Source organism: Dioscorea cayenensis, chromosome 16 (genome assembly GCF_009730915.1).
Source record: "Dioscorea cayenensis subsp. rotundata cultivar TDr96_F1 chromosome 16, TDr96_F1_v2_PseudoChromosome.rev07_lg8_w22 25.fasta, whole genome shotgun sequence".
Classification (NCBI taxonomy): domain Eukaryota; kingdom Viridiplantae; phylum Streptophyta; class Magnoliopsida; order Dioscoreales; family Dioscoreaceae; genus Dioscorea; species Dioscorea cayenensis.
In genome coordinates, this window is record NC_052486.1 from 6,618,792 (window position 1) to 6,634,210 (window position 15,419).

At 41.4% G+C, this 15,419-nt stretch overlaps 1 non-coding gene across 1 annotated transcript; it reads left to right on the top strand.

Annotated features, from left to right (window-relative positions):
- The first annotated feature begins 14,728 nt into the window (after positions 1-14,728).
- Positions 14,729-14,835, top strand: LOC120279851. Its single transcript, XR_005542152.1, has one exon. It is a non-coding gene; the product is annotated as a small nucleolar RNA R71 (small nucleolar RNA).
- The last annotated feature ends 584 nt before the right edge of the window (positions 14,836-15,419 follow it).

Below are 15,419 nucleotides of genomic sequence, written 5' to 3' on the forward strand. Positions count from 1 at the left end.
GTCACCCTATCCCAATCTCACTACACTAAGAAAGTATTAGAGATATACAGATATCTAGATTGCAAACCTATTGTCACAGCTTTTGATCCCAATGTGCACCTTTATGAAAAATAAAGGTAAGCTTGTTAATCAGGATCTCTATGATCAGATAATTGGATTCCTTATCTACTTATATAATAGAACCAAACCTGCATTGTATACTCCGTATCTAGATTGAGTAGATGTACTAGAAAACTCTTTTTCACTTTTCTCACTTTTTCCTTTCTTTTCTTACACATTTTTTATGACAACTTTCTCTGTTTTTTTTTTTAAATTGTGAGTGGTAGCTTGCACACATTCCCTAAGATAGCCATCCATCTTAGTATGACGTACAAAAGTATCCAATTTTCTAAGAGAAGCTTCACACATCATAAGTAGTAGCTAATTCCACCAAACACACATCTTTTGAGGTAATCCTATCTCTTGGTAAAGCATACAAATGTATTCAACTTTCCAAGAGCAACTTCATGCTTCAAAAAAAAAAAAAACCTGTTTGCGAAAACTCTATTGCATAACAAACACAATTTTTTAAATATACCCTTTTTTTATACACCAAGCCTTTAAACATACTCAATTTTTAAAAATAAAAAATAGCTCCAAGAAAGGGACTTAAAATGCTCAAAAGTATCTAAGGATCCATACAAGAAAGTTTAGAATGAAATTAGTCGAAATACTGGTCCAAAGAACACATATAGTGTAATGCTAAACCTTGCTAAAGATGCTTTCAAAAATGATAAAAAGTCATTATGGTCTACACAAAAGATGAAATTTCCAAAAATTAAATCTCAAAAAATCTGATGAGTGCATGAAATACATATTTTTATATTATAAATGCATGCACTTAGCTTGTCTTTTAGCATGAATTTCTCTATTTTTTTTTTTTTTTGCTCTATTAGATATTTTATATTTATTAAGAAGGTATTAGATATTTGGGATGAAAAGAAAGAATGTCAAAGTGAATTAGTGCAATAATGAGGCAAAGAGGTTTCATGAAGACTGTATCACTACTGTAGAAAACTATGGTAGTCCAGAAAATTCAATGTGAAATGAGCACGATGCAATCTCTCTTTGAATAGCCATCTTCATTAAGCACGCATGTGCTTAAGGCCGTGAAAATCATAGGAAAATAGTATTTTCAATGCAAGGGCTCAGCATGGTCCAAACTCTCCTTGCACGACCTTGCTTCCTTAAGCACGGTAGTGTTCAAGGCCATGCAAATCTCAAATGTTGGTGTTTTTGCTCTATTTGAGTTTTAAATTTTGCCAGTAAAGTTCACAGCCTCAAACACACCTTCTATAAGGCTGTGCATTAGTCTTAGTTGCATTTAAAAGCTCAACGTTTAGGTTTTGAGGGGACATTTGGTTGGAGAATAAAGAAGATAGCTACGGTTTTAAGGGGAGAGCTGACGGTCATCAATCAAGGGTTATGATTTCCTTCTTGTCTTTAATCTTAGATGTCATTTTATCATTTCTGAACATGAGAGGCTAAACTGTCATTTTGTGCCTTAGGTTATGAATCTCAAGACTTATTGTATTTGATTTCCTTGTTTTTATATTGGCTACAAGTGTTCTTATGAATCTTCTATGTTGATTCATACTTGCAATTTACTTGTGGGAAAGCCTTAATTGCGTATTCAATTTGCGTGATGACAATTGAGAAATTCATCATTAACTAGGTTACACATAGTAGATAAGGGTTGAGTGCACACCTAAAGCTAGGGTGTATGTTGTCAAACTCCTCGGTGGTTAAGGGCACGCCTAAAGATTGGGTGTATAGTGTTGACTCCTTGGAGGTTGAGTCCATACTTAGAGATAGGGTGTATGGTGTCGAACTCTTCGAATTAGTGTTAACCTATTAGAGAGATTCAAATAGCATCATGCAATTATAGGGTAATGCATCATTAACTTATTAGATTAGGGTTGATTACCTGGACCAAAGGGATCAACTATTCTAGGAGTGTCCACAGTCTAAGATTGCTCTACCAATAGCTAATATAGGAACTTTTTGCAAGTGTCTTGAGAGGAGTGAGCTTGCAGCACTGCTTCATTGCTTAATTTTACCCTTAGTTATCATCTCACTGCGCCTTAGTTTTATATTTTTGTAACTAGGGTTAGCAACATCAATTTTCTTTCATAAGTTAAATAATAAAAGATGAAGAAGTACTAGTTGAGATAGTACATGCGGATTCGACTACCCGATCTTTGGGTACATTATATTATTTTTTACGATCTTTGCACTTTTGGTGTATAAGAAAGTGGTGTATTAAACCCCTTCCCCACATTTATAGATGTACATTATCCTCGATATACTCAATAGAGCTCAAAGTAAAAATAGATATAACCAATTATATAAATGCGAGGAAAATAAAATGCATTAATCAAACTAACTAAGGATGGTATGCAAGAATGCAACTCTCTCTATCTCTCTTTGATATATATGCAAGCTTTCAATTATGCCTTTCATTCATCTTTCAACTTGTATAGAAGAGTTGAAGGAAATCAACTTAATTCAAAAAGAATATAAAAAGGTAAATCTCAAGACAACAACTCAAATATCAAAAAAGTAAAAGAGTTCAAGTGCAAACTATATATGAAAATACAAGACAAAAGATGATAATGATGAAAATGAAATCAAAATGGCAAGCTCCTGATCTTGTGGTGATGTCATGGTGCTAGGTGAATATGGTACGATGGTGATGATGAAGATGAAGTCAAAGCGTGGTGTGATGATGAAGATGATGATGAAGAAAACAGTGTCAACTTCCGTGGTGTTGGAGAAGTGATAAGCAACTGCAGTAGAGACCTAAGCGGGCCAAACTATGCTAATAGCTTGTGTTTGAAATCTCTCATCTCGACTCTAGTCTCAAAGTGCTCTTATTAAGAGCTCCTTAAGCCCTTTCTCAAGCATTGCAAATCTATCAATGGGCGGAGGAGTGAGCCTCTAAACCTGACTCGGACTCTTCCTCCTTGGATTTGTACTCTGGCTTCGGCTTTAGAGCTCCAAGCCAATGTAAAACCCACCCCGCGAGGGGTCTACGGTCTCTACCCTACTTCCATGGCTCAAAGGGTGCTCATGGGCAGAGAAACTAATCAATCTAGCCTCTATTTCTCCTGTACCCCAGCTAGAACTCCTAAACCTCTCAATAATATCATAATTTATGATCTAACCAAGATAACTGCCACCCAATGATCATAAGCCTCATGACGAAAACAACCTAAACTTCTCAACAGTCTCAAAAGTATCTTCTGCCCCAAATTAATCATAGTGTATAAGTAAAATATATCTCTAGTCAATACTACTCCAGTAATATCTCTAGGGCCAGTCAGAGATCAGATCAAGTGTGCACCTACTACTCTGATGATTGGATCCTAAAATTGAGAGACATTCAACTAAGCAGAGTTGTAGGCAGTGTCTTTGCTAATCTATCTCCAGTACTTGCACTACAAGAATTAAGATATTTAGTGGCAATTTTTCTGTTGCTATCTCTCATTTTGCCACAAATGTGAGGTTTTTTGTGACAAAAAAATTTAATTGACATTATAATTTAAGTTTATTGTGATGATTTTTTTTTGTCACAAATACAATTACAATTGTGACGATTTACAATCTCTCACAATTACATTGTTACTATTAATATATTAATAGTGTCACAATCTTTTTGTGACTAAAGTTTGTCATTGCAAGTACATCAAATTTGGTGCCAAAGTAATTTTGGTGGGAAAGAAATATATATTAATGTGACGACAAATATTATTGTCACTAATATTTTCATTTGCTTTAACAATAATATTTTTCCTTGCTCAATGTTTTAGTTTTTGTGATTGTCTTCTAAATATTGTCATAAAAACAAGATTACCACTGTGGTCATAAAAGTTTGACATATTTTAGGGACCAAATTGGAAATATGTATATATAAAATTTTTAAAAGAAAATATTCAAAATTTAAAATATTTCTTAAAATGCAAGATAAAACTCAATGTAAAAAAATATATGTTCTCCAAATTGATACCTAATCCTCAATATTAATATTTTCCAAGATTTAAAATTTATATATCTCTAAGATATAAAAATTTTGTTTAATATATATTTTGCGATTTTGTAAGATTATTTATTTTATTAAATATCTAAAAATAATCAGACCGACCTTAAACAAATATAACTTGTATTGGCAATAGAGGAAGCTCAAAGTTTGGTTTTGGTGGCCAGCAAAAATACAGAACCACCAAGGAAACGGATCTCCCGAGCAAGAAAATAGTGGAAAAAAGTGACATCTAGGAAAATGAGTCCACTCCCTTCATCTTCACCACACGGACTGCACCATTCTGCTCATTCCGATACTTGGACATTCAATGAAGTCCATTTGATTAACATGCTGCTACCATATGCTTGTAATTGTGTCTCAGGTGGCCAAGAGAGGTCTCGATTTCACAAACCTCTGCAAGCGTGAAACGGGTACGTCAAGATAGTAACGTTAAACAAGCGCTCCCTAGGAGGCAACCCAAGTTATTTGTTTTGTTAGTTGTTCATTGTCTGTCATTTTGTCCCTGGATCATTGTTTTCCCAACTATATTTCATCCGCACTCCCTTATGATTTCATCTTTTTCGATATTTCTTTGATTTAATGTTATTGCCGATATTGCTTTATGTTTGGCCGTGTACCTAGATGTTCATTTGTGGAGGAAGAGACTCTGTTCTAGAAAATTCCAGGCACGGCACGAGCAAGCCACGCCCATGCGCATGCCACTGATTTTTACTGGCTGCACATTTTGAAATTTTCCAGGATGGACACAAGCTTGGCACGATCGTGTCAAGGAAAGATACGTTCTCTGTGCTCCTTACACTATCGTGTTAATACTGTTTTAATTTTTTGTTATTCTTATGAAATTTTCAGTGGAGTTAGCACACTCGGTGACACGATCGTGTCGCCCTTAGTTCTATTTGCCCTAACCCCATGTGCGAACACGCACGTGTCGGGGGCATGAGTGGGCGCGACCATTCGGTTCCAATGTTTCGTTTTAAAAACCCTAATTCCGGAGGGCGCAACCCTTTACCCCACCACTTCTCTTCAGAAACACACGACCCTTTCTGTCGCCATTCGGCCTATTCCGAACGGTGCCTTCGTTTGTAGCCTCCATTGAAGTTTTCCTCATTGATTGTTTCTCATCGTCCTTTATCTCTTCATCATCCTTTCGAATTCGGTAAGTGCCCATTATTTTCTTTGGCATATTTTATAATGGAAGGGTTTGGGTGTGCGATTTGTCGCCCATGGAGTTTGTGTATGAGTTGTATTGCATTCTCGGTCACATGGATGTTTGTATCCTCGGTGGGCAAGCGTTGTAGTCCTTTTTGGGACGATGATCGACACTAACACGATCGTGTTACTTGATTTGATATGATTGTCTCGCCGCTGAATCCTCCTTACGCCCAATTCTGGCTCTCACATTGACACGGTCGCTATGGCCCTAGCACGACCGTGTCTGACCTGAATTTTCGTATTTTGAACTAAAATTGTTTCACTTTTTTTTCATTACAGATAATTCCAAGGAAGAACATCACTAGCGAGCCTTCTAAGAGGCGTAGGACTGATGTCTCATCATCTAGAGCAGAGGACTGACCTACATTCCATGCCCAGGCTCATATTGAGCGATATGCTCGTCTCTCTCATTGATGTTTTGGTGAATCGAGAGAAATAGATTGGGACGTCTTGCGTGAGATAGGGCTTGAGGCAGAGGTGCTGCAGTTACTGAATGTTAGGGCCTGGCGACAGTTGTTTCATATCACTAACAACACTTATGAGCAGTTGGTGCTCGAGGTGTTGTCCACTTTTGAGTTGTCGCGTGAAACAATGTTTTACCACGCAGATTATATTCAGTTTCAAGTCTTTGGCGCATTACATCGTATGAGCCTCACCGAGTTTTCCATCCACTTGGGCTTGTACGAAGCTGAGTTTATGCGCACCCCTCCCTACGACATCTTGCTTACTTCCAGATAGGCAGGGGAGCCCCTTAGTGACGCTTGGCGACTTTTGAGCTCCTCTTCGACTTATAATCCCCTTCACACCAAGGTCACCGCACTCCGCTCCCCAGCACTGCGTTACATTCATTTCATGCTCAGTCACAATCTAACACGTCACGGTGATAGTAATGGTGTTGGCAACTTGGGAGATTTTGACTTTCTGTTGGGCATGGTTGACGGGATTCATCTGCAATTGGGGTATGAGGTCGCCGTGTCCAATTCCCACCAGGGGACATCTCCGCGTGTAGGTGCATTCTTTGTCGGTCCATATATCACCCAGCTAGTCCGCCACATGGGTGCTCTTCAAGAGACTGACAGGATACGAGTGGTAGGGGGCGTGGTGCCCATGATTTTTAAGACACTACATTCGATGGAATTAGTTCATAGGGTACTGCCTGAGGAACCGAGTATCGTGTCACACTGACTCATGATCTACCTACTACAGACACTGCTATTCCCGCTTCCACTTCTGCTCCTGAGCCACCTCCGACCACATCTTCTCAGCCGTATTCACATCCACCACCTGCCGCTTCATAGCCAATTTTTAGTTCATCTGTCAATTTTCTATTCATTCAGTTTATACACATGTATTCATGCCCTAAATCTATCATTTTGCTTGTTCCCAAGTTTACTTTTACGCATAAATAGTGCTATTATGGGTATTTTTGTTAAATGTGTAGGAATAGGGGGTTCGATGTGATTTGGAGTGAAATCGAGAAGAAAACGAGAGAATATAAAAAAAGAATTCAAGTACTCAAGTTGGACACGAGGTGGACACGCTCGTGTCATGCCCACTAAATATCTCAGCCTGTTATTGATCCAGCATGAAATCTGTGTAGAAGGCCACTTTCAAGCTTAACACGGTTAGGACACGATCGTGTCCATGCCACTAAAAAATAATAGGTGGGGCTCCTAACACTGTCGTGTCATATCATTGCACGGTCAAGACATGACCGTGTCCCTTCCACTGAATCTTCCAGGCAGAGGCATTCCATTTTACTCAGTTCTCCCCCGACATGACACGGTCTGGACACGCTCATGCGCAGACCGTGTCGAGCCCGAATCATCTCTTTATAACTGCAAGTTTTAGGGTTTCCTCTATATCTTTGTTCGGGGACCTTCTTCTACACCGGGAGGACATTGATGAGAGCGAAAATCAAGCTTATCCACACCTTCTAAGGCATCAAGGAGCGATTTGGAAGCATAAGGAAAGTGATGCTAGCACACGGAGCTCGACATTGGAGGCAAATCTCAAAGAGAAGGTAGTCATATCTTCTTTCTTTAGATATAGTGTTATCTCTTCCATGTTGTACCCACCCATGAGGGGCAAGCTGGTATAGTGCCCCCGGGGTGGGAACTTTTTCACTTTGGTTACTTTGAACACTTGTACTCTTCTTGATTTATAGAGTTCTTTTGGTTCTTGTGTTAAATATTATATTGCAAAACTCGATGTGCTCGACTTTGCGTAGTTGACAAACACCCTTTGCGTATGTTCCGCAAGTACACGGGTGTCGAAGTAATAAATCCCAGGTGAGTGGGTTATCGTATCCACAGGGAGTAAGGAATAAAACCACTTAAATTGTTTCTTAACTAAGTGAAAGATGAATAGTGATATGTGTGACAAGATGTGAAATAACAAAAGTAAAAGAACAAAAGAGAGAGCACAAGTAAAGGAGAAGGTAAGGCAATCCATATAAATGGGGTACCCAGATATTGTTCCACCTAGGACAATCGTTTCAACTGCAAGAACCCTCTATTAGCTAGAAAGACCCATACAAATACCCTAGCAATCCATACAAATACCCAAGTACCCACTAGGGGGTTTAGCTCTCCATGGAGCTAATTACAATCAATGAAATCAAATATAAAAGCAAAGAATCCATAGAAAACCCCCTCTATAGTCATGGCGATGGTCTTGTGGAGAGTCCTCTACTCGTCCAAGGGTCTCTTTGTCCGGCCTAGGATACACCTCGTCGGATCGGTGCCGATGAAAGCTCTCCCACTAACCTTCTTCCAAACAGAGCGCGATGTCAGAGCCATAGAACCTCTCCCAATCTTTAGCCCAATACCTCTCAAAACCCTAGCCGCCACTCTCTCTCAAGTTGGGAAAAAGATGGAGAAAAGAATCCTGAAATCGGGGTTAAAATCGACCTTAAATAGGGTTGGAATCGGGAATCCACACTCCCATGTGGGTGCCCGTGTGGATTTTTTACACGGGCGTGTGGAATATCCACATGCCTGTGTTGATTCTCTGTTTTCATACTTCTTTAGCCCGCTATGAATAGTACCTACTGTAATGTTTTGCTACAGTGTTTGCTACATTGTTCTGCTACAGTATCAGCCCAAAACACTCCCGAATCCAAGCTTTCATCAAGGTAACGTAAACGGGCACACGTTTACGTCGTAGATCGCTTTGCTTCTTCCATAACGGACATGTTGTTGGAGATCTTGCTATACATGCACAAGCCGGAATGCTTGAATGTGACTACCCTTGTGCCCCTCCAAATCGTTGTGCTAACTTGAATACAAGGAGGTTGGCACACATTTCAGCATTTCGAACCTGACTTATGTCTTTGCGTTTGAACCTTCTCAAGATTTCCTCCAAATGGTGCATTTATGATCCACATTGGCTTATTTCTCTAATACTCGGCCTCACAACTCTATCTGCATGAAAGTAACATAAATACACACATATTAGTGTTAATACTCGATAAAAGTAATGCTCATCATAAGGAAAGAACTCTTTGCATTCTTATCGCACAAGCACTTATCAAACTCCCCCACACTTAAGCTTTTGCTTGTCCACAAGCAAAAATTAAAACACTATGTGCATAGATGACGGAAATGTTGGAAGTGTTTGGCCTTAGGTTCACCGAAGCATACAAACAGAGCATTCTACAAACAAGGAAAATTTCAACACTAAATACGAAAGAAATCAATGCTCTGGCTAAAAACTTGAATAAAAAAGGACAACAAACCCGAAATCGTGTAAGTGTGTGAACTCACTCAAAACAACCCAAAGTATACTCCTCAAAGTTATAAGTACAAGGGACTTATTTATCTACAAACAGTAACAAAATTTCAAAGATGGTAGTAGCTTCACACATCCTCTAAGGTACCCTTTCCAAAGCGGCCGCTAAGGTGGCTTTCACACTTTCGAGGTGGTAGCTCTTTCTACCGGAGTGCTAGCTTTCACTCATCCTATGAGATAGCTTTTTCTCTCATTAGGGCATAACTCGTATCCAACTTGTGAGAGTAGCTTCATACTTCATAGGCGGTAGCTCTTTCCACCCAACAAGCACAAATAAACAATAAAACTATTTTGTTCTTTCTTCTCATTTCACCATTTTTTTCACAAATAACAAAAGAAGCAACAATAACTAGTCCCTTTAACATCGAACATGAGTTTCCAAAAGAGTTTAAAGAGTTAGTAGTGCAACAAGTGTCAATCAGGTAAAAATTCCTACAAATTCAAGCAAAAACTAGAGCATGAAGACATTCAATGTTAAAAATTCTCCTAAACTCAAGAATACAATCATTGCAACTAAGGTGAACCGTCATTGGCTATGTGAGCATGTATATCAATCAAAATTAAATAAAAGAGATGTATGCACTATGAAACTTCCCCCCAATCTTAAGTTGTACATTGTCCCCAATGTATACATGCAAGCTCACTCATAATGTATATGAATTAAGAACAAATGTGGGAGAAGCAATCAAAACAATACTCCCCTGACTCCTAGTGTTGCATTTGATGGAGCTAAATCCTTGGGAGTGATGTTCCAACGGGTTGTGAAGCACACACGGCCAAGTACCGAAGCACCATTGGCCGTGCCCATGACAAAGTCTCAATTCCCATAATGACAAGACCATCTGCACGCATACACGAGGGGGTACAGTGAAGCTCAATAAAACAAAAAACAACTCGAGTATATAAAAGATAGGGCAATGCATACAACTCGAGATGACAAAACAAAAATAAACTCAGAAGGAAAGTCTTTTCTGAGTAAACAAGTCCAAAATAAAACACAAAAAGTAATAAAAACAACGTAAACAAAATAAATCAAGTGTCGGTATCGCGCTCAGGCTCCTCTGCTGCTGCGGGTGCTAGATCGAAGGGTGCTGGTGGAGGTGGTGATGATGATGCCGAAGGGGCCTGAGGAGTCCTCAGCCGCAAGACAAATGACGAGGCGACGCCTCGCTCTAAAATCTGCTATAATGTGTCGAAACGTGCCATGAACTCTGTATACTGTGCGGCCTGCCCAGCCGGAATCTCAACAATCTCTTCTCGGACCTCAGCAACCTCTGTCCGTAGCACCCCCACAGCACTCTCAAGCCTCTCAAAGAGATCATGGGCTCGAGATAGTGAAAACATGCATACTAGGGGTTGGTCTTCTGCCACCGGAGGTGCCTCGGTCTCCATCGGTGCTGGCTGAGGCTCGGGAGCAAGCTGAGAAGCCTCGGTATCATCAACCAAAGCATAAACTCCTGTCCGAACCCTGCAGACCATACCCATCAATCTCATCATCTCTAGGCTTAAGGGCGTGAGGTGTACTCGTCTTCTCAGCCCCACGAATCTCGTCCAAAAGACCCATGCCCAAAACTAGTCTCGTAATGTAGGGGCCCGAGAAGATCGTTCCCAATCTGGCATACTACCCCTGATGTCGAATGTACTCTGCGATGATGTGCCCTAGATGAATCTAGTATGCGATGCACCATCGAATACAAGTACAGAAGCTCCTGTCGGCTCAGAACGGCAGTGCTATCACCACGGCCATTCACCGACCTACTCAGAATGGCGTGTAAATATGGTATGTAGGTCGGGAAAGGCACGTGGCCTTGGACACCCCTGGCTTATACTGACCCTGACCACATAATGCTCTGTAAGCTCTTTACGGGGTCAAAGCTCCAGGGTAATCTGTCGGTAACTGGGAATACTCCTCAGTGTCTGTAAATGCCTCCTCATATAGACCAAGCCGAACTAAAAACTGAGTAATGCTCATGCTATGATGATGTACAAATACTATGAACTGAATGGCGTCAAGACTGTCGAATCTTACATAAGATCTATCGAACTCGAATGACGATAAGACCTCAAGTGTAAGCTCACGAATGGCTCTCTCCCTAGTCGACAATAACTGCCTCCAACCTCCCACTGAAACGAGATCATCGACCTCATCTGCGAACTCATCTCCCTACTGTAGATCTATCAATATGCTCATGTCTAGGGATCGAGTCTGTCCGAACCGAAGTCTCGACAAACGCTCAAAACGCACTTGGTGCTCGGGAATAGCAAATCTCATGACCTTGAACTCAGGGGATGACTCACGCGGTCGTTTCTCTGCTTGCTTCTTAGACCGAGGTGGCATAATCTGCAAAATTTGAAATAAAATTGATCAAACCAGTTAATTAAGTAATGCTGCAGAAATCCACACGATCGTGTGGAATTACCACACGCCCGTGTGGATCCACGGGGCGTGAAAAACACACGACCGCGCCTCAAAAATCCAAAAATACACCGTTAAATCGCTTCTACTATAAACATGCATAATCATTCTAATTGTAAGAACAAAGCATTATTAACTAGTTTCATCGATTAAAATCAACAATTGGTGAAGAAAACAGAAGATAGAGCTTACCGACGAGTTGAGATTGAAAACCTTGAATTGTTTGGAAAACCAAGTAAAAATCATTCCAAATCGGCAATGCGAGGTCAGAAAATGATGTGAGAGTGCTCTCAGATGAATGGAGAATGTTAGGATGAAGAGGAACGGTGATCCTTTAAAAGGAACTCCCGCCTCTTGGCATTTTACACATCCGCACGGGCGTGCAGAAATTACACACGCCCGTGCACCTCCATAAGAGAGCTTCATAAGGGCAGACGCACGCCCCTATGCGCGCTTAGGATAACACTCAATCTCTCTAAATACAACCACACGGGCGTGCGAAAAATACCCACACCCATGCGCCCAACCCATATTGCAATTGCACGCCCCTGTGGCTTCTCTGTCCAACCGAGAAAAATCCATAAGTGGAAATTCCGCACGCCCGTGTGGAAATTCTGCACGGGCATGGACATTCATAGGCCTAACTCACGGAGGCAAGCGCACGTCCCTGTGTCTTCTCGGGATGGAGAGAACGTTTCTACAGAGATCCACACGGGCGTGTGGAAAATACCCACGCCGTGCGTTTATCACAGGTCGCCCACAGGGGCGAGTTCACACCCGTGTGTGCTCTCGGGATAATTTGCTAAGTCTATGCAGGAATACACATGCCCGTGCGGAAATTACCCACAGGCGTGCAGAAATCAGAAGGTCCCTCACAGGGGCCAGTCCACGCCCCTGTGCCGTCTCTGGATGAGCTCTGAACGAAAATGCACGCTCGTACAAAAATTCCACATGGGCATGTGTTTTTTCTGAACACTTAGAAAACTTTGGAGGTTCTGCAGAAAATTCATGAACACAGATATACAGTCAGAGCCTACCGAATAATATAATTTTAACCAGAGAAAACACGAAAAACAAGGTCAAACGACCAAGATTCTTCGCCACATACGATTAGGCACATGATAACACCATAATATCCACAAGAAAATCTCAGCAAAAGCATCTAAGAATCAAGACACCAACACTGAAAGCCTTATTCATGCAAATACTAACTAAAAACTAGAAAAAAAAAACTAAAAACTTGGGTTGCCTCCCAAGAAGCGCTTGTTTTACGTCACTAAGCTTGACGTACCTTGTCTTACCTCACGGGGGCTCATAGATGAAGGTTGCCCTCTTACCCATGACTTGAAAGCATGATGAGAAAAGTCTCTTGAAGGTAGAGGGTGAATTATCGGGCTTGGGACCACCTAGCAATGGTGCATCCAATTTGTTCAGTTCACGCGCATCTCCAACAGACTTGGAGCATTTCCGGTGGCGTCTCCTCGCCCTCTTCATCCTCCGGAGCACCTTCTTCAGGATCCCCAAAGTAGATGGTACTTCTTCAATCGAACTAAGCATCATAACTTCTTTATTGTCCACCTCTTGGTCGAACAAACCTTCGTATGGATCCGGATTGAACATTTCCTGCATGCATTCATCAACAATCTCATCAATAGTGTCTACAAAATGCAAAGCATCATCAAAATCAAGAGAATACCGCATGGCTTCAACAAGGCGGTATGTGAGCTTGTCATCTCCAACTCTCAACGTTAGCTCCCCACCGTTTATGTCAATCAATTCCTTGGAAGTCCGCAAGAACGGTATCCCAAGTATCAAAGGTACATCCGCATTTTCATCGACGTCTAGCACCACAAAATCTATAGGAAAAATGTACTTGTCCACCTTGACAAGCACATCTTTGATGATACCCCTCGGATATCTCATCATTCGATCCACCAATTACAAAGTCATCTGAGTGGTCTAGGCTCGCCCAAGCCTAGCTTCTGAAAGAAGGTGTATGGCATGGCGTTGATACTGGCCCCTAAATCTGCCAATGCTATTTCTTCACCCAAATTGCCAATGTTGCACGGACTGATGAAGCTTCCCGGGTCTTTCTTCTTGTTCGGCATGTTCTTTTGCAACACCGCCGAGCAAGACACATCTAAGATCACTGAAGCACTCTCCTCCAACTTCCTCTTGTTATTCAACAAGTCCTTCAAGAATTTTGCATGCTTAGGCATTTGGGTCAATACATCAATAAAAGGAATATTGATGTGGAGTTGCTTGAACAAACTCGTGAAATTCTTGTATTGTTCATCCCCTTGGTCATTCTTCAATCTAGAGGGATAAGGTATTCTTGGATTGAAAGGTGGGGGTGCCACCTCTTTCTCTTTGCTTGCTCCCTCCTCAACCTCTATAACCTCGGGTGCGTGTTCATTGGGCTTCTCACTGGGAAGCCAACCTTTAACCTCATGACCACTTCTCAAAGTGATCGCCTTCACATGCTCTTTAGGATTGGTCTCAGCATTACTCAGCAAGCTTCCTTGTGGCCTTTCCGATAAAGACTTCGCAATCTGCCCCACTTGATTTTCAAGATTGTGCAAAGAGGCGGTGTTGTTACAAAGTATAGCCTCGACTGATTAAAACCTTGTATCTGACGATTGCACAAACCTAGTCAAGGCCTTCTCCAGATCGGTCATTCGGGTCTCCAAACCTGAAACTCAGTTTTCCATGTTTAGGGCTTGTTATTGTTGGAAACCCGGTGGCCCATGGCCTTTTGTGGGCCTTGGTTACTCCACGAAAAATTGGGATGATTCTTCCAACCCGGATTGTAGGTGTTGCTATATGGATTCCCTTGGTTCCTCATTGCATTACCCACAAAATTGACATTCTCAACCGAAGATGCATCACCAATAGAGGTCGGGCAATCTGAGGGAGCATGTCCTCCACCACACCCGGTGCAAGTAGTCACGGCCGCCACTCTATTTGAAGTTAGATGATCTAACTTCTTACTCAATGATTCCACTTGAGCCGCCAATGAAGTTACTGCATCTATCTCATGGAACCCGACCACCTTTTTTTTCTCCCTAGCATTCCATTGGTAGCTATTTAACCCCATTTATTCAATTAATTGATGGGCCTCACCGGGGGTCTTGCTACCTAAGGTACCTCCTACTGCCGTATCCAAGAGTTGCCTTGTACTCGGATTCAACCCGTTGTAAAAGGTCTGAACAATCATCCACTCAAGGAATTCGTGTTGCGGGTACTTTCTAAGGAGCTTCTTGAACCTTTCCCACATCTCAAATAGAGACTCTAATTCCGACTATACAAAGGATGAGATCTCATTCCTAAGCTTTGCAGATTTTCTGGGGGGAAATAACAGGCAAGAAAAGCTTCTACCATCTCCTCCCATGTGGTAATCGATGCTCTAGGTAATGAGTGTAGCTACTGCTTCGCTCTTCCCTTTAAGGAAAATGGGAAGGCTCTCAATTTGATGGCATCATCCGTCACCCCGTTTATCTTAAGCATATCACACATCTCGAGAAAGTTCTCTATATGACTGTTTGGATCCACATCGACCAAACCATTGAACTGTGCAGATTGCTGCAACATGTAGATGAATGCCAGCTTTTGCTCAAAGTTCTGAGCTGTAATTAGGGGACGCACAATACTCGATTGTGTCCCCAATACTGAAGGTCTGGCATAATCGGATAATGTCCGATGTTGTTCATTCTGCTCTGCCATGTTTTCAGATTCTTCTACTTCCAAATCAGCTAGATTAGACGGTTCTTACACAGGTTCTTTTCCTCTTCTTCTAAGTCTATATTCAAGCTCAGGCTCTCCTTCAATCAATATTGAGGGGTTCCCTCGGGTCATAACCTGGAGCTCCACAGAAAAGAAAGAAAAAGAAATCAGAACGATGATAGAATAAGAATAAAT